This window comes from Rhineura floridana, chromosome 6, assembly GCF_030035675.1.
Source record: "Rhineura floridana isolate rRhiFlo1 chromosome 6, rRhiFlo1.hap2, whole genome shotgun sequence".
Lineage (NCBI taxonomy): Eukaryota > Metazoa > Chordata > Lepidosauria > Squamata > Rhineuridae > Rhineura > Rhineura floridana.
Window position 1 is genome coordinate 13,988,282 of NC_084485.1, and position 20,322 is coordinate 14,008,603.

Below are 20,322 nucleotides of genomic sequence, written 5' to 3' on the forward strand. Positions count from 1 at the left end.
AGTAGGGGCCAAGCAAATTGTTTCCTTCTGTGATATTAAAATGATAATAAATAATATAACTGTGACTCGATGTAGGGCTGTCCTGGAAAACTACCCAGAAACTTCAAGTGGTGCAAAAGCTGTCTTTAAAAAAAAAAATCATGACTATACCAAAGTGCTGGGATTATGTAAGATCCTTATTGTTTCAGCTGCACTAACGTTTTTACAAGTGCAGTTCAAGGCGCTGGTTACATCTACTATATATTTTGGAAAGTTTTTTTTCACAACACATTTGGACACCTGTTAAGATTTGGTAACCAAATTTTGCATGATGATTCCTGAGATCAACAACCAGGTTTTCATCTATGTTTGGATGCAATTGGATGCCATTTTGAATCAAGATGGTGGATGGAACCTTTCAAAACGGCACTGATTTTTTTTCAGAACATCCGAGCTTCACCAGATATGAGGCTGCTACTTACCTATAAAGCCCTAAATAGCTTGGGGTCTAGTAACTTGAAAGACCGTCTCCTCTTATTTGAATTGACCCATTAGGTAAGATTGACTTTTCCATCTCTCTTGCATGTGCCCCTGCATTCTGAAGCAAGGTTGGTGGCGAGATGTGAGAGGGTTTTGTCTGTGGTGGCACCCTGGATATGGAACTCCTGGCCTCAAGTTTTTTAAAAAAATGTTTTTAATGTTGTTTTGTTTTAATGTGTTTTAAGGTCTGTTTTTATGTTGTTTTAAAGTGTTTTTAGTGCTTTTGTTTGCCGCCCTGGGCTCCTGCTGGGAGGAAGGGTGAGATATAAATCAAATAATAAATTAAAATAAAAAAGAGGCTAGGCAGTCTTCTTTTTGTTTGAGTTCCACCAGCAATTGAAAACATTTCTTTAAAATTGGGGGGACACCTGGACGAGGATCCCCACTGATGACCAAAGCATATGGGTATGTTCATATGAGTTCAGGTTAGGGGAAGGGCCACAGGTCAGTGGCAAAGCATCTGCTTTGGGTACAGAAGGTCTCATGTTCAAGGTAGGGCTGGGGAAGACCCTGTCTGAAACCTTGGAGAGCTGCTGCCAGTCAGTGTAGACATAACTGAGCTAGATGGACCAATGGGTCTGACGCAGTATAAGGCTGCTTCCTATGCTCCAGTTGCCATTTTGCTGGGCATTCTTTGGGGGAGGATGAAATTCTCCACTAGTTTAGGAGGAGCTTTAAAAAAAAAGGCAAAGAATTCTTTTTCTGAGAAATTTCAGCTCAGCCCTACTGTTTGCCAATGGGTGTTATCCTCAGCAATGCACAGGGAGCTTTTTCATCCATTTCTCCTAACATGCATAGTGATATTATGCTGCCAAGATGCAGGTGTGTGTGTGTGTGTGTCTTTTAAGGTGATTGCATATAATGCTGAAACTCCAGGGACATCAACAAAAAGGGGAGAGAAACAAATTCAACCTGCTATGCAGCAAGACGTTTGCTCAAACGCTATCAGGCATACTAAAGCAGCCTGCAGCATGCATATCTTTGTAACATCTGTCTCAGTAAAGCACAAATTGACTATCTCATTTCCCTGACTGATGACTTTCTCAAATTCCACATTATTAGATAATTTTCAGATCTAATTAATTTCACTGTTCTTTTCCTACAATTTGCAAAACTCCAGCTGTATTCATTTCTATTCATGTACAATTGATCCCATTTTATCAGACAGATTAATCAGTTGCAAAAGCAAAGGCAAACTTTGTTGACTGCCCTTTATTGGATAAGATGAATGAAAAGCTCTTCAGCAGCCCATCAAAGGCCCAATTAGCCACGAAAGGCAATGAATGATTAGGTAATCAGCCCACAGCAGTCACCAATGCAAATGTGGTGTGCATTCCTGATTTGTGACAAACTCAGAGCCCCTTCATACTGGTGATTTTGTGTGTGTGTGTGTGTGTATGTGTATTCTGCAACATGTAATTGACTTAGTAATAGTGCATTGGTGGCGAATTTATACTGGATTGGATCATTCTGCTTTATTACTTGTCCTGCAATGCTTCCCCAATATTATCACATTATTGTAATCTGGAAGGCCATTACAGCACAACATAAGAACAGCCCTGCTGGACGAGGCCAATGGCCCATCTAGTTCAGCATCCTGTTCTCACAGTGGCCAATCAGATGCCTCTGGGAAGCCTGCAATAAAAGTGTGACACCTTCTCCTCCCACACCCGAACATATGTGGCATAAAAAGTTACAGGATTTCAGCAGAAAGCTGTGGAACATGCACTAAATGAAGTAGTATGTCCACCCCAAAACATTTGCAGGTGCAAATAGTATTGAGAGTGGGATTGTGTATGAGCACAAATAATCACGAATGCACCATAAAAAGCACGTCTGGAGGGCCCTTAATGTCCATCTTCCAGTTTAGTGGGAGAGAGGGAACAAAGAAGGGCACGTCTTTACAGGCTTGTGGCTAGAATGCTCTGTGAAATGTGCAGCCCCCATCAAAAGTGGCTACTGCACCTTTAAATCCCTCTCTGTAATGCAATGGAAATGTGTCTCTGTTATGGGATTGTGTTTTTCCTGAGTTCCCACATATGTGACAGCCAATGTTGTAGGATAAAATAATGCACAGCAACAAGGTATCAAGACACAAATCAGCTATTGATTGGGAGGAGAGAGCAGGTTGGAGCCGGAGGTACCGGCGGCCGCTGGGTCACGCCGCCGCCCCATGCAAGGTATGATCAAGATGGCCGCAGACAAGGAGGCCTTCTTAGTCCCGGTCCCACCGCTGCCTCGCCTCAAAGCCCCGACCAAAAGCGGAGGAGGGGGGACACGGACGCTTCCCTGGTGCAGCTGCAGCAGGAGTCTGCCTGGGCCCAGCCAGGCTGCAGTGGGACCGGTGACAATGACAAGGCCACCTTCTCTCCTGCTGGGCCCCTGCTGGGCCCTCCCCCAAGTGGTTCCAGGGCAAAGAGGTGCTGGATGTGGGTTGCAACGTGGGGCACCTCACCTTGAGTGTGGCCAAGAAGTGGGGCCCTGCCAGACTAGTGGGGGTGGACATTGACGGGGCCCTCATCCACTTGGCCCGCCAGAACATCTGGCTCTACCTTTCCAAGGAGATGCAGGAGTAGCAGGGGGGCTGTGGCGGCAGCGGGGGGGCAGCCGTGCCAAGAAGACCTTCCTGGCCTTTCTCATGGCCAGCCGAGGGCCAATTGCTGCACCAAGGGTGCCCCAGGACGGGGTAGATGCCACCATCTTTCCCAACAATGTGTTCTTTGTCAAGGGCAACTACGTGCTGGAGCGGGACGAGCTGCTGGAAGCCCAGAAGCCCGAGTACAATGTGATCCTCTGCCTCAGCCTCACCAAGTGGGCGCACCTCAACTGGGGTGACGAGGGGCTGAAGCTCCTCTTCAAGCGCTTCTACCGCCACCTGCACCCAGGCGGGATCCTGGTCCTCAAACCCCAGGCCTGGTCCTCCTAAGGGAAGAGGAAGAACCTGACGGAAACAATCTGCAGACATTACTATCGCATCAAGCTGAAACCCGACCAGTTTCCCTCATACTTGACTTCACCAGAAATTGGCTTCTCCAGCTGTGAGTTGGTGGCAATCCCCAGGAACACGTCAAAAGGATTCCAATGCCCCATCTATCTCTTCCACACGGCCTGCCCTGGTGGTGCACCCTGAAGACTGGGCTCTGGCTCAAGCAGCACCACTCCCAGGCCATTGCCCCCTCCTCTCTGGATCAGCCGCTGCTGGGGGTGGTGGGCCAGCACGGATGAACGTTGAACGCTTTTTTGAAGGGAGGAAGAGAGGCATCTTTTCTCCCACATGGGACAGAGCCAGCCAGCCTTGTCTTCCTGCAGTCTTCGAGCAAGATGGAGCTGCTGGGCCGGGCGTGGGAGCACCTTTAGTTGTCTTGGCCCACCAAAGGGCCTGGAAACTGTGCAGTTGATGGCAAAGAGCAGCAGTGAATTGCTTGGAACAGAACCCGGACTACTTAATGTTGGGGACTGGGAGGGGTGCGCTCTTGGGTGTGGCGGTGGGCGAGGTGAGGGTTTCTGATGGCAGCTGTAACCAGGTGGGCTTTCTTCTTCCTGTTTCGCTGTAATGTCACTGGAGATGTCAAGAGAAAGCCAAGTCCAGGTGCTTTGCTAGCCCGGATGTGGGGGACACATACCCTTCCCGCTGCTGGTGGATTCCAGCTGCCCTCTCCTCCAGCTAGCATGGCCAGTGGTTAGGGGTGATGAGCGCAAGTAGTCCAACAACAGCTATTGATTGAGATTGAGGGGAAATTCATTTGGTTTGCATTGTAATGCAGACCTTCCAAATTTGCTCCTCCTGACGTGAACTGTACCAGAGGTCTCATTCAAAATTTGCACTTCTCTGAATTTTGTGATGCAGTTATCTAACTAAAGAATGCATAAAATGCATATATTAGTGAAAAGTGCATGTCAACATGCATGTTGGAAATGGAGTTTTAGACCCTTCGGAAGCCCACTGTGAATTGTTTGCAAGGCACTTTGAGGTAAAGTTGCTTGCCTCCGTAGCAATCTTAATGTCCCATCCACATCTACTGTAGTCCCCAGTGAGGTGTCCAGTGCAACATCTGCTGCAACTTCTTGGGATCAGTTTCAGTTGATGTTGTCGGTGCGTGCGTATAGTTATCATACAAGTAAGAAATTCTGGTGTCGAATAGATCCAGTAAATAAGCCAGGCCAGGCAAGTTTCTTGTAAGAGTCTTTACTGACAAAATACAAAAACACAGTTCTCTCACTCCAAATGACTTTCCCCCCACACCAGAGCTTCTGCGAGAGCAACTTCTTATCTTCCAGGTTGCCCTTGCCAACCACCTGCTGGCCTTGAGGAACCTGACAACCCCTCTGCTCTGTTTAACTCTTTTGCTTCAGGTTTCCTTCTCTCACTGAAAAACCTGTCTGTGAGTCTCATAACTTGCTTTACTGAACAACAGCCCCCACCTGAGACTCACAGATTACAAAACTACATGTTCATTGTTACATTTATACAATATTAACTTTTCATTTCAATACACATCAGTACATGGTTTTTGTTTCATTACAGTATCTATTTACATTTACATTTCAGTTTTTGTTTCTTTATTCATACAAGTTTTACAGCATTTTGTTCACTTTTATTTGATAACACTCATTTATATTTCATTCTTCAATACAGTATTTCCACATGAGATCCATTGTTTCTTTGTCTATTGGACCTTCTTTTTCCCATTCTACAGGATATTCATCTGTCTCATCATTCTTATGTGTAACGTTAAATGTGAATCTATGAGGTGGTTTTCCTTTTGTTTTTCTTTCTGACCGTCTAACAGTATCTATTTCCATTTCTTCATCACTCTCAATTTTACTTGGTCCTGCACCTGTGTCTGCACTTGTTCCTGCACTAGTACCTGGCACCTCTTTATCTTGTATTGCCATGTCTTCACTCCTCAGTCTTTTCACAGTACGTTTGCCACTTTGAATTAAGTCAGTCAATGCGGTTCTTAATGGTATTTGATGCCCCAAAGGAACATCTGCTGCTTTCTGCTTGCTTGCATCATCAAGTATTACTGTTTGACTGTCTCTCCAAGGTTTATCTATTACCTTTATGCTTCTACTTAACACTAATTGGTGTTTCTCAGGCAACCAAATTCTATAATATGAATTCTGAAATCCCAAAATGCGACCTGCCTGAGCTCTTGAGGCCAATTTACCATGCCTTTTCTGCTTTGAAACATGCACCCAGCATTTTGCTCCAAAACGCTCTATGTGTTTTACCCTGGGTTTTCTTCCTGTCAGTTTCTCATATGGAGACATGCCTATTATTCTGTGCACAAGGCGGTTCTGAATATAAGCAGTGTACAGAATACATTCACCCCAATAGGTGTTATTCATATCTGCATCAGCCAGCATGGCTCTCATTGAATCCTGCAGTGACCGGTTCCTCCTCTCTGCAGTTCCATTGGAGGATGGTGAGAAAGGAGCAGTGAGACTTTGAATTATTCCTTTCTTTTCTAAATATGTTTTAAACGAATTGCTGGTAAATTCTCCTCCTTGATCTGATTTGATATTTTTGATAACAACCCCATATTGTGTCTCTGTCCTCTGTATAAATGCCTTTAATTTATCTTCTGCTTCACTTTTCTTTTTCAATAAGAATACATGTGTAAATCTGGAAAAATCATCTACAATCACTAAATAAAATCTTGCCCCACCTTTTGAGCACTGGAAAGGTCCAGCCAAATCCACATGTATGAGCTGATAGGGTTTAGTGGTAGTACTTTCACAGCTCTTATTGACAGGAGTCACAGTCATTTTTGTTTTATAGCATACCTCACATTCATCCACATGCTCACAATGTGTTAGTTCCAAATCTTGACTATGCTTTGGAGTATTTTTCACTTTCTCAAAATGTGCGTGCCCTAACTTTCTGTGCCATTCATGTATACAGTTTTCGTGTATGTTTTTATTTACTCCTATCCAGGCACACGTGGGTTTATCAAGCTTACTCTCTACTATAAACATTTGGTTCTGTAATTTCCCTTGCATACAGATTTCACCATCTTTTCTCACAAAACATCTATTCCCTTCAAATGTAATTTTACAACCTATTTGAGCCAGTTTTCTCACCGATAGTATGTTATATTTTAAACCAGAAACTAATAACACATCTGTCAATATAGTTCCCGAATTACTTAACTTGAGTGTGCCTCTTGCAATTGCGTCCTGAGTCGATCCGTCAGCCAGATAAATGTTCTCTTGCACTGGCTTTGATGTGTAAAATAAACTAGAGTCTGTGATCAGGCAATTAGATGCTCTGCTGTCTAACAGCCATTTAGAGTTAATTAGTTTATTGTCCTCCTTAGTAATAAAGTTCACGCTTGGTCTCTGACATCCAAAGTCCCTGTTACTTCTCTTCTTACTTAAACAATGTCTCTGTATATGTCCTCGGGACCCACAAAAATAACATATTTTATTCTCTTGCCTGTTTCTTTGATATTGTTGTTGTTGTACAGCCTCAGTCTCTTTTAACTCAGTCCTCTTACTCTCTTGTCTCCTAATCCATTCTTGTTGAAGTTTCTGCTCTACAAAGTCCAGAGATAAAGTTCCGTCTGGTAAAGTTTCCAAACTAGAGACCAGTACATCCCATTTTCGATCAAAAGAAGATAACAGTATATAGACCATCTGAATATCACTATGATGTACTCCTCTATCTTGAAGTTCAGCAAATAATCTACAAAATTCAGCCAGATGCTCTGTCATAGTCACTTCATCTGTAAAACGCATCTGATAAAGCTTCCGCGCTAAACACAGCCGGCTCTCTGCGGTTTGCTGCACATGAGCGGTTCTTAGCTTCTCCCACATTTGATTAGCTGTCGGCTCATTACTCACCAGCAACAGTTGAGAATCAGACAGCCCCAGAGTAATAAAAGCCTTCGCTTTCTCGTCTTTCTTCGTCCACGCTGCTGAAGGAGCTGCCGGAGGGGGGTTTTCTACGACATCATTCAAATCTTCTTTAATCAGAACTGCTCTCATTCTCCATTTCCAGCTGGAGTAGTTTACAGCATTCAGTCTCTCCATCGGCATCCCGGATGACAGGTTTACAGCCATGTTGTCCACTCTTTACTTGCCTCTTTCTTGCACTTTCTTTTCTCTGCAACAACGTCACGTAAACGACTCTTGAACCCCTTACTTTGTATGATAAGCTGGGCCCATAACCCCTGTCGGTGCGTGCGTATAGTTATCATACAAGTAAGAAATTCTGGTGTCAAATAGATCCAGTAAATAAGCCAGGCCAGGCAAGTTTCTTGTAAGAGTCTTTACTGACAAAATACAAAAACACAGTTCTCTCACTCCAAACGACTTTCCCCCCACACCAGAGCTTCTGCGAGAGCAGCTTCTTATCTTCCAGGTTGCCCTTGCCAACCACCTGCTGGCCTTGAGGAACCTGGCAACCCCTCTGCTCTGCTTAACTCTTTTGCTTCAGGTTTCCTTCTCTCACTGAAAAACCTGTCTGTGAGTCTCATAACTTGCTTTACTGAACAACAGATGTAGCCTGATGACATGGACAAGGTGCTTGTGATGATGTGGCCAGCAATGTATCCTCTTGACCCTTGCCCTTCTTAGCTTATGAAAGCTTGCTGAGGGGGTATAATCTAGTGGATCCAGGGTGTGGTCAATGCGGCTTTATGGGAGTGGTCCCAGCTGCCCGGAAAGAGGCAGTGATCCAACCCCCCTGGACCCCTTGGTTTGTGACAACTACTGCCTGGTCACAAATACCCCCTTTTAGGGAAGGTGATTGAGAGATTTGTGGTGCAGCAGTTGTAAGTACTCTTGGATGAAACAGATTATCTCGACTCTTTCTATATATGGAGCTGCCCTTGAGGTTGGTCCAGAGCTGGTGCAAAACGCAACTGCTCACAGGGACAGGATATTGCCAATACAGTATGTTATTCCACAGCTGAAAAAGTTGTACTGGCTGCCCATTAGCTACTGGGCCAAGTTCAAGGTACCGGCATACAAAGCCCTATGCAGCTCAGGACCAGGATACCTGAAATATTGTCTCACCCCTTATATACCCAGTTGGTCAGCACGGTTTCCAGGTGAGGGCCTCCTGCAGATACCATCTTATCAGGAGGTCTGTTCCACACAAGACAGAAAGCAGACAGGCACCAACCCTTTAGAATTCCCTCCCTTTAAATATTAGAGAGGCGCCAACTCTATTATCCTTTTGGTGTCTACTGAAGACCTTTCTCTTTCAACAATTATTTTAAGTAGAGACCTTATCTCAGCCTGCATCTGTTTAGGTCACTGATTCATAGGGTCGCCATATGGCGTAGTCGACTTGAAGACACATAACAACAACAAAAAGTTGTTTTTTAAATATGTTTTCAAGATGTTTTGTTTTAAAGATGTTTTAAAGTGCTTTTAGTATTTTGTTTGCCGCCCTGGGCTCCTTCTGGAAGGAGGGGAGAAATTTAATAAATAAATAAATAATATATCAGTGAAAATAATGTACATAATGCATTCTATTAGGGGAAAATTGCTTGCAAAAATGCATGGACCTGGGGAAATAGCATTCTAAGATACATATATCACAAGGAATGCCCATGAAAATGCATATGATTTTTCATGTGGACTTCTTTTTTTTAAATCACAAACATTTGTGGAAACGGAGTGAGATTAACTTAAGACTGGAAAAACGAGACAGATTTTTCTATCTTGTAGCTAAATCAGCCTTTCCCAACCTTTGGTATTGCTGGACTACAACTCCCATCAGCCCCAGCCAGCATGGGCAATGGTCAGGAATGATGGGAACTGTAGTCCAGCAACATCTGGGGACCCTAAGGTTGGGAAAGGTTAGTGGATGAATCTGTCAATTTCGTCTTCTCATTTCTCACTGTTGGAGATATGGGGGAGGGAATATAATGTCCAGCTGCCATTTTAATGTAGTTCTCTTGTAACTGGATCTATTACTCCCTTGCCCCCCATACATTACTTATTGTGGCATGAAGTTTTTTGTGGTTTCAGCTCAGGAAATCCTGGATTCAAATCCGTGCTTAGTTACAAACTGTTTTGATAGTTTTGGATAAGCTTTAGCTTCAGTTTGTGATCTGTACAATGCAACCAAGCTTGTACAGCTGTTGTAGGGATGAATGGGATCAGCTTCACATGTATGACTGTTATGCTTAAATTAATAGGTTATACACACACACACACATGTACACATATATGTTTTGCTATCATTTATTTGTATCCAAAGCACGTGCTATAATGACCATTTCAGGCCACACATCTCACACATGGTGGGATCTCAATTTGAATTTTCGAAAACAAGTTTGACTCAAGAAAGAATTCCCCCTCTCACCCCACAGAAGTAGTTTCAACTCTAGAAATATGCATGGAGTCAGTTGACCCTGAGCAACAAACGGGTGTGGTGGACCTCAGTCTGAGGCTGAGAGGCAGTGACTGGCCCAAGGTCATCTGGTAAACTTCATGGCTATGTGGGGATTCAAACCCTGGTCTCCCAGGTCATAGTCCAACACTCTAACCACTATGCCACACTGGGTCTCTAATGATATAAGAAGCCAATTCCAAATAAAACAGCCACCCTTTAATTTCCAAATTTCTAATTCAGTAAATTTAATTCTCCTACATAGTAATAACAATAATAGCTTCTGTTAATAGCAGACACTTCGGTAATTGCAGCTTTTTAATTTCAATCCTAAAGGAAAGGGGGATTCTCATTAGTGTTTGTGCTGAGATGCAGTAATGAATGTCAAGGGGAGGGAGACGGGAGCACCAGACTAAGCAGTGTTGGACTGATGCCAGCAATCTTTCATACCTTCCAGGCACGAACCACTGAGTGTTTGGCAAATGTGTGTGACCTCTGTCAATGAGCATAAAATAGCTCTACGCTTCGTAGGGACAGAAACAAAAGATAAAAGTTTCCTTGAGTGGTTGGAATGTTTATGAAGAGTATTTGTCTCTGTGTGTGCCTCTACACCTGCTCAATCAATTGGTGTCCAAGGCTTCACTGCTGCAAGCACAGTACATTCATAGTGATCATTGTGAGCTCAACAGGAGAGTGTAGATAGGACTGAAACCATATTGGGTCCCTAATAAATAAGACGGAAGCATCAGCCTGTTCTGGCATACATCAAAGTTTGCAGATGCACAACCATTAAAAAAAAAATCTAAAGGAGCACCCCCACACACAAAAAAACCCCCAGCCCAATGAAGATTGAGCATGCTTAGCTGCCAAGAAATGTTGAGGGTCAGTTGGAAAAAAACATTTGAAACTGGACAGAGGGGTTGTACAGAATGAAGTATTCTAGATGATTGGCTCTCCGACACTGGAGGCATTCAGGAGGCAGCTGGACAGCCATCTGTCAGGAATGCTTTGATTTGGATTCCTGCATTACGCAGGGGGTTGGACTCGATGGCCTTGTAGGCCCCTTCCAACTCTACTATTCTATGATTCTAGGGCATGACAGCCATGTACTCCATGTGAGGATGCAGTGTTTTCATGTAGGCACCACTTGTACAATATAATTGAATAAGGTCTGCCAGAAACGCCTCTTACACTGGCTGGAACTTTCATAACTGTCATTAGAAGTGATTTTTTTGGTAAGCCGCTCTGAAAGCCTCTTTGGCTAAAGGGCATGGTATGCATGTAAATATCATAGATAACAAATAAATAAATAAGAAGCAAACATTGAGTACATGTTGGCAGACCAGGCCAGCATAGGGGAACGGGGGGTAGATGCATTATACCCATCCCCTGTTCCGGGTCTGCCCAAAACCAGACAATAACTGGGGGATGCAAGGTTCCTACCGACCTTCGTCTGCTGTTGTGTAATGCCAGGTCTGTGGTATAAAAAACTTCACTCATTCACGACATGATCCTGGATGAGCATGCAGACCTGGCATGTATTACGGAGACTTGGTTGGATGAGGCCTCTGCTCCCATTCTTGAGGCCATGTGTCCACCAGGTTTCCGTTGCGCACAGCAGCCGAGGGTGGGAAGGCGGGGAGGGGGTGTGGCAGTCATTTACCGGGAGTCCTTAGTTTTTGCCCGACCTCCTCTCCATAGGACCAAGTTTGTTGATTGCATGTACTGGAGGTTGGGCCCGAAGGGCAGTTTAGGGATCCTGCTTGTGTACCGCCCACCCCGCTGCACAGCAGACTCCCTGGCCGAGGTGCTCGAGGTGGTCTCGGCTGTACGGGCGTTGCCCCCAGAATTGTTAGTACTGGGTGACTTCAACGTGCATGCCGAGGCCACTCTCACTGGAGCCCCTCGGGATTTCCTGGAAACCATGGCTTCCTGGGAACTGCACCTTAGTAATACTGGGCCCACCCATGTAGCCGGTCATGCTCTCGACCTTGTGTTTGTCCTGGGAGAGGAGAGAAGTGCTCTGAAGTTGGGAGTGGTTCTTTCCACCCCTGTGTCATGGTCAGATCACCACCTGGTAAACATGGACTTTTCGATGCCACACCTCCTCCGCAGGGGTGATGGACCTATTAGAATGGTCCGCCCCAGGCGCCTGATGGATCCTGATGGATTCCTGACTGCGCTAGGGGAATTGGAACCTGCTTAAGGTCGCCCGGGCGAAACCCTGGTGATGGAGTGGAATGAAAGGATCACCGGGGCGTTAGACCGGGTGGCTCCGAAACGTCCTCTCCCCCTGAACAGAACTCAGTTAGCTCCATGGTATACACCACGGCTGCGTACTCTGAGACAGGAGGTGAGACGACTAGAACGCCGGTGGCGGAAATCCCTCTCCGAAGGTGTCCGGACACAAGTTAGAGCAGCAGTAACTGCCTACCAAGTGGCAATAAAGGCAGAAAAGAAAACTTTCTTTACTGCCTCTATTGCATCTGCAGAGTGCTGTCCCAGGAGGTTATTCCAAGCGGTCCGAAGCCTGGTCGGTCCAGTTGCTCAGGAACCCTTGGAACAGTCAAAAGCCTCCTGTGACATCTTGGCTAAGCACTTTGCCGATAAAATTGAACGCTTACAGAGCTCGATCCCGTGCGCCGTGGACACAGTAGATGAACCAGAGTTGGCCAGTTGCACGCCGGTTTGTTTGGATCATTGTCAGCCTCTCTCTTCTGAGGATGTGGACAAGGTGCTCTCGACTGTAAAGCCTACCACCTGTCTAACTGATCCTTGCCCATCGTGGCTCATTATGAGCTGCAGAGAGAAGTTGGGTGAGGGGATTAAGGCGGTGGTAAACGCACCCTTGAAAGAGGGTGTGATGCCATCAGCCCTCAAGGAGGCAATTGTAAAGCCCATCTTGAAGAAGCCCTCCTTGGATCCCCAAGTTTTCAATAACTTCCGCCCAATTTCGAACTTACCATTCTTGGGCAAGGTCATTGAGCGAGTGGTGGCTAATCAGTTGTCGACACACTTGGATGAAACGGATTATTTGGATCCATACCAATCGGGCTTCAGGACTGGTCACGGAACTGAAACAACCTTGGTCGCTCTGGTAGATGATATGAGGAGGGCATTAGATAGGGGAGAATTCACCTTTCTTGTCCTCCTCGATCTCTCAGCGGCTTTTGATACTGTCGACCACAGTATCCTTTTATATCGCCTAGAGGGATTGGGAATAGGAGGTACCGTGTTACGGTGGTTCCGCTCCTTTCTCTCTGATAGGTACCAACAGGTGGCATTGGGGGAGGAGGTTTCAGACCCTTGGCCTCTCAATTGTGGTGTGCCACAGGGCTCTAACCTCTCTCCCATGCTATTCAACATCTATATGAAGCCGCTGGAGGCTATCATCAGGAGATTTGGGCTGCAGTGTCACCAATATGCGGATGACACTCAGCTCTATCTCTCATTTAAATCTTCACCAGAGTTGGCTGTGGAGACCGTGTCCAAGTGCCTGGAGTCCGTGAGTGGATGGATGGGAAGGAATAGGCTGAAACTGAACCCCGACAAGACCGAGGTACTACTCGTGGGGGACAAGAGAAGGCTGGGATTTGTTGACCTGAAGTTCAATGGGGTGAGTCTACCCCTGAAGGACCAGGTCCGCAGCCTCGGGGTTGTACTTGATTCCAAGCTGTCCATGGAGGCTCAGATTTCGGCTGTGAGCCGGGCAGCTTGGTATCAACTACACCTTATACGTAGGCTGCAACCCTACCTTCCTGTTCATCAGCTCCCACTGGTGGTACATGCCCTGGTCACCTCTCGATTAGATTACTGTAATGCGCTCTACATGGGGTTACCCTTGAAAACGGTCTGGAAATTACAACTTATACAACATGCGGCGGCTCGGCTACTTACAAACAGTCGTCGCCGGGACCACATCACGCCAGCGCTGTTCGATCTACACTGGCTTCCAGTTGTTTTCCGGGCCCAATTCAAGGTGTTGGTACTAACCTACAAATCCCTATACGGTCTCGGCCCAGTTTATCTAAAGGAGCGCCTACAACGCCACCAATTATGCCGCCTGACAAGATCGGCCACTCAAGGCCTTCTCTCAATCCCGCCAACCAAAGCAGCTAGATTGGCGGGAACTAGAGAGAGGGCCTTCTCAGTGGCGGCCCCCACCCTCTGGAACTCCCTCCCACAAGATCTTCGGCACGTCTCTTCCCTGAATATGTTCCGCAAGGCCTTAAAGACCTGACTTTTCCAACAGGCTTTTGGGACTTCTGGGGAGGTTTAATGTTCTTATGATTTAAATACTGCCTACCATATATTGTTTGTTAGCATAATTTAAACTGTTACACTGTATTTTTGTATTCTATTTTGTTGTAATTTATTGTATGTACGTCGCCTAGAGTGGCCACTGGCCAGATAGGCGACACATAAATTAAATTTGATTTATTTATTATTTATTATGATATTCCATGGATTTGGGAAGGGCAGCAACATCAGGGGAGAGGTCTAGCTGTGCCTTGCCCTGCATTTATGGCACTCTGGTGTATGAGGCTGAATGAACTAACATGTTGTGCACAGTGAACTCCTTGCAAAGTAGGGCAGGACTACACATTGCAGTTGACCCAGGCTGCTGTAGAACAGGGGTGCCTATAGATATTTGCTAGATTACAGCTCCCATAACCCTTGACCATTGGTTATCCTGGCTGGGGTTGGTGGGATTTGTAATTCAACACAGGTTCCCCACCTCTACTCTAGCCATACATCACACTGGCTCTCTGTTTTCAAAATACATGGTAATTAAATTGCCATTGTGATAAAAATCAATGCAATTTATTTTAGTGTTGCTAGCACTGATCTAGAATATCTAGCATATTTTCTGGAATATCCTCAGCCTATGTTTTCAGGGTATTGCCAGAGGTAGAGAATGCCATGGTACGCTTGCAGTGTTGTGATTAAATGTATTTTAAGAAAAAGAGGACAAAAATGTGATCAGATCGTCAGTGCCAGGGTGTAAGTAATTCTGCTGGAGAGCAATCACACACTCACCTCCCACTGATTACCATCTTTGCTGCATATTTGTGCAAATGAAATAAAATTGGGTGTATTTGAACAATTCAGGTGATGTATCAATGCCACTTAAAACTGTTGGTGGAGGATTGAACGTTTCAATGCTTCCTTCTCTTTTGATCATTACAAACTAGCATATCAAAGAGAAGGCAAAGAACATAAGAATGTAAGAAGAGCCTTGATGCCCCACAGTGACCAACCAGATACCTGAATGAGAAGCCCGCAAGCAGGACCTGAGGCAACAGCACGCTCCCCATTTGTGATTCCCAGCAATTGGCATTCAGAGGCCTCCTGCCTCTAATCATGGAGGCAGAGCATATCCATTGTGGTTAGTAGCCGTTAATAGCCTTATCTTCTACGAATTGTACTAGATTAGAAATTTATATGGATGTTGTTGTAATTCAAAATGACTTGGTTCAAAGTCCAGTTCATGACACTTGGCTGTATTGTGAATTAGCTACTCCCCCCAGCCCAGTTCTTGTCCAGCTCAGTAAATTAAACCAGGGTTTTGACTTGGCTTTGGGATTTGAACTACCTGGTATGTCTGAACAATGGGCAGAGCAATCCTAACAATAAGAAGCTGGCATCACTTCCACTGGCATAACTTACCCTTATTCCAAACTTCATTCAGAAGCCTCTGATAGGGGCTACTGCCAACTAAGTTGGCAGGTGTGGACCCCAGTTATGAGAATTGGGCCCCAGTTGAATAAAGTTTGGAATAGGTGTCTCACCTTGCCCCATCTTGTCACATCCCTGGAATGCCCCCATTGTTTTCGACATACTCCAGTGTAAGTTATGCTGGTTTAAATTCCACCAACTGAACCTGGGTGAGGGACTTTGCTGGCATACGCAAAGCCAAAGATCCTCAGAGTCCAGGCTCTCTCATTCCAGTGGCTCTTGGGTTTGGAGTGCACTTTAAGATTCTGTTTTATGTTTTAGTCACATTTTTGGGAACTGTATTCTAACATTAGTTCTCCTAAAAACACTTCCCACTAAAATATTATAACTAAATAAAGTTTTGTGAATCAATTTATTCTTACAAACATAAACGGCCTGTACTTGGTAAGGCTACAATCCTGCCCACTTAGCTGGGAGTCCAAGACGAAGTACTAATGAACTCAGCAAGACTGACTTCTTAGCAAAACCACATAGGATTGCTGCCAACATTAGGTCTTTTCAAAGTTGACAAATGCTGAACAATTTGTACTTCATTTTCAAAAGTTGCTATTGGAAAATTATTAATCTGAGACAGCAAAGAACTCAGAGGATTTCAGAACAGCTTTTCCCCCTATTTTGGGTCATTTACAGGTCACTCTGTTTCCTTATGGAATTGTCACATAATCCACTGGCCTCTAAAATTAAGAGCCCGTGGTCTTGCCTGGGAAGGCTGACTCTCCTCCAGTTTGAGCTCTGATTTACCACTTGAATGCATAAAATAAAACAGAGGTTACAGGGTGGAAGGGAGACCAAAGGGCTTGTATTTAAAACAAAAATCAATTATATAGCCAAAAAAGAGACTTTTTTCTGGCTTTGAAAGTACATCTGGTACCTATTTTCAGTATAACTGTTGCTTCTTTGACAAAAATAGATGATTTAAAAAAAAAGAACCCGGCTGTCTGTTTAATCCTGACAGTAATGAAGCATGCTTTTCTCTACTGAGGGATATGAAATATGCGTTGTGCCTTTTAAAATGCCCATCCTGTGTAGGAAAAACTAAGCATGTGCAACTTGAGCAGTGGTAAATAGGGTTGCCAACTGTCCAGAGAGTAGTCTGTTCTGCTCCTGTCCTTCAAACAGACATTTGAGATGCAGAAATCAGCAGGTGAAAGATTTTATTTTTTAATGGCATGGAGCTAAATTCATGGCATCACCGATCAAAGGGTTCAGCTAATAGGCGATGGGAAGATTGTGGGCTTCCCACTGACATCTTGTTGGTCGCTGTGACAACAGGATGCTGGATGAGATGAGCCTTTGGTCTGGTCCAGCAGAGCTTTTCTTATATGAAAGACCCCCAACCTGACCTTGGAGGTTCACCACTGAAATATTGGGGTGAAACAGGCCACAGTCTCACCTGGTACATCTACTTAGCAATACGCAACATCAGCCCTACCAATTGCAGAGCCCCGATGTCAGTAGAGCCAATAAGAGGTGTGCTGGGGGTGATTTGTGGGCACAGCAGGGGAGGATCAGGGGAAGACCTTGAGTGGCAGGAATTACTACCTTCCCAGTTCCTCAACATGTCCCCAAATCAGGGGATAAAATTTCCAATGAGAGGGAATATATATATAAATATATATTTACGGAAATGAATGGAGTAATGAAAAAGCACTCTTGTGCCTTCACTTTTTCCCTTCCAACAAGAGCCCCTTTCAACAGCAGCTTGACGTGCAAGGAAACAGGTGCATGGAGAGGCTTATCTTCTTCATTTCTGTATACGAGGCTGCTGTTAAAAGCACACAGGCAGGGCCGTTTAAAAAAGCCAGCAAGCAGATTTGACCCGGAAGCCTTCATCAGATAACTCCCGGTGACTATGGGTTTTCTGGAGCATGTAGAAGTGAAAGAGATGCCTTTTCCCAAATCCCAGGTCTTCTGGGAAGAAGTAACACTTGGAAAGAGAATGGGATTTTGTCACAGTTGGAAACTGTTTTGCATTCCATTTCCCTCTCACTTCAGTATTTTCATTCCCCCCCCTTTGACACCCCTATGTATGTTATTTGTCAAATGAGGACAATGCTTTATCCGATGTTGTTTGTCAGGCAGGGCAGAGGTCCAATGCAAGCTTCCCGGCATGTGTGTCGCTGCCACTTTCCAAGAGGGAGAGCATGAGGGGTGAAGCAGGAGGTTGGCACAGTGGAAATGCATCTGCAGGAGCACTTGATGGGCTCCACCAGTGCACTGTCACCCCACCCACTTTTCTGCCATTTCCCCGTCCTGTTAAGCGGGAACAAACACCTGCTGGGAAGCTAACATTGTGGCTCTGTTCCACTAGGTGAGCTGCTTCTGCACTTCATGTAGCTGACAACAGGGCCTCTAGTACATGAAATCTTATACCACAACAATCACTTAAGCCACACTCACCCCATATATCTTTATTCCACTTTAAGCAGCCGTGGCTCTCCCTAAAGAATTCTGGGAAGTGTCTTTTGTGAAGAGTGCTGAGAGTTGTTTGGAGAGTCCCATTCTCCTCACAGAGCGGCTTAACAGTCAGTCTCTCTTCCCAGGGAACTCTGAGAATTGTAGCTTTCTGAGGGGGATAGGGGGACTCCTAACAGCCCCCAGCACCCTTCACAAACTACACTTCCCAGGATTCTTTGGGGAAGCCATGGCTGTTTGAAGTAGAACAACAATGGAATAAATGTATGGTGTGAATGTGGTCTTAGTCTTTAAGGTGCTGCGGTGCTCTTTTTAATTGGTTTTTTTCTTAACTCTCCATTGCTGTGGGGCTGGTTTATCCACAGGAAAATGCAAAATTCAGCTTTAGTCTTCCTCCTAAAGCGTGTGTGAACTCCTGGCCTGCAGGCCACCTGTGGCCCTCCAGGACTCTCTGTTTGGCCTTCCTGACTATCTCCAGGCCATGTCCCTGATTGGCCCTGCTCCACGCCTTCCTATAGTGCTTTTGCCTGGCTGTGATGATTTATTTATCATTTCATTTATGAAAAGGGTTTATATACCACTTTTTATTTTCAGAAGCAAAACACCCCAAAGCCATAAAATCAGCAGGGGATGATGGGAGCTGTAGTTCAAAACATCAGGGGAGAGGGGAAAGTTGGGGCAAGTTCTTCTATAACAGGAGTAGCCAACATGGTGCCTCCAACTCCCATCATCCCTGATTATTAGCCATGCTAGCTGAGGGAGGGGAGTGCTGATGGGAGATGCAGTTCAAAAACTTCCGGAGGGCACCATGTTGGCTAACCCTGTTCTACATGCTATTAGGAGCACAGAAACTAGCAAACAGAATTCCCTGGCATGGGCATCGAGAATATCTGGACAATATATCCTTCTCCAGTGGACCGTTTCTGCCCCTGTGAAAGAGATGGAGGGCTGCCTGTCACTGCCACATGCAGTGGTGCAGACGTTTCTCAGCATGCCTGTCTTCAGAGGCCCCTTGACGGGCTTTTGAGATCTAAAACAGATTCATAGTATCTGAAAGTGAGGTTACAAATTGCCTTCCAGTTTGCGTGCAGAGAGCAACAGTTGCCACTCATGATGGATACTCCACGCAGGGCTCGGGAGAGATCTTCATCTTCCAGGTATGGCCCTTGTCAAGGAGATTAGTCATCCTTAAGACTAGCTGCTTTTGAGCGAATGGATTAACTTTCTCCTGCTGGGCACAAAATGTTTAGATGAGGTTGCCTAGCAAGACTGATGAAGCACACTTGGTGTTTGCAATGTGTCTACCCTCTCTGGCTCCTTGGAGCAGGAGCCTCTCCTTTAGATAGTTTAGATAATGCCAAAAAGATGTGGACTGTGAAAACTTTCTTCCTCTGCACCCCTGAGATTCTCCCATCTTAATTTTGTGATATTCAGAGCAAATGTATTTGCATGCTATTAACTCATAGACCAGAGGAGCAATGAATAAAGTTAAAGTGGATACACTGTGCATGTTTTTCAGATCTATGCCTAAAGAGCTTAGAGCACTGGAACCTTAAGCTTAAGGAAAAGACAGCAGATCTATTCCAAAATCCCTTCTCCATTATGTCACTCAATGAAATCAGGAGTGGGGAAACTTTTGCAGTCCAAGGGCCGCATTCCCTCCTGGGCAACTTTCTGGGGGCCACAGGCCAATGGTGAGTGGAGCCAGAAGCAAAAGCAGGCAGATCAACAAATAGAAACATTTCCTTTTGTGCAGTAGGCTAGTTGCTAAACACAGTCACAATGTCTCTCTATCCTCCATCCTGACAAGCAAGAGTCATTATCAGAGTTCAAGGACACATTTCAGCCAGGCAAAAATGCTCAGAGTATAAAGCAGAGCTATTTATTTAAGTATTATTAAATTTATATCCCACCTTTCCTCCCAGCCCAGGGCGGCTAATGAATGGTATGGCCTGGGGAGAGTTCTGAGGGCCACATGGAGAAGCCTGGAGGGTCTTATCCAGTCTTTGGGCCTGAGGTTCCGAAACCCTGATTTAAATATATAGCCTGTTCTCATCTCAAGGATTGGCTGGTACCTTCATGGCATGACAACCCCAATGCCTTCTGTACAAGCTACACATAGCTCCCACAATGGTCCCTGGCTGGTGAGGAGACCATTATAGGCTGATGAAATTTGCTCCTCTGAAGAGCTTGGAAGAAAAAATAGGAAGGCAGGATTGAAAGACTGCTTCTAAAAGCAATAGAACAACAACAACAAAAGGGTTGCAATCCCCATGCAATTGCCCTTGGCAGCCATT

At 45.2% G+C, this 20,322-nt stretch overlaps 1 protein-coding gene and 1 pseudogene across 1 annotated transcript in view; one reads left to right on the forward strand and one right to left on the reverse strand.

Annotated features, from left to right (window-relative positions):
* Nucleotides 1–3,763, forward strand: part of LOC133386464 (7SK snRNA methylphosphate capping enzyme-like) — a 47,261-nt pseudogene extending 43,498 nt beyond the window's left edge.
* NTSR1 (neurotensin receptor 1) overlaps nucleotides 1–20,322 on the reverse strand; it is a 161,188-nt gene that overhangs the window by 79,169 nt on the left and 61,697 nt on the right. The gene's annotated exons all lie outside the window — the stretch shown is intronic.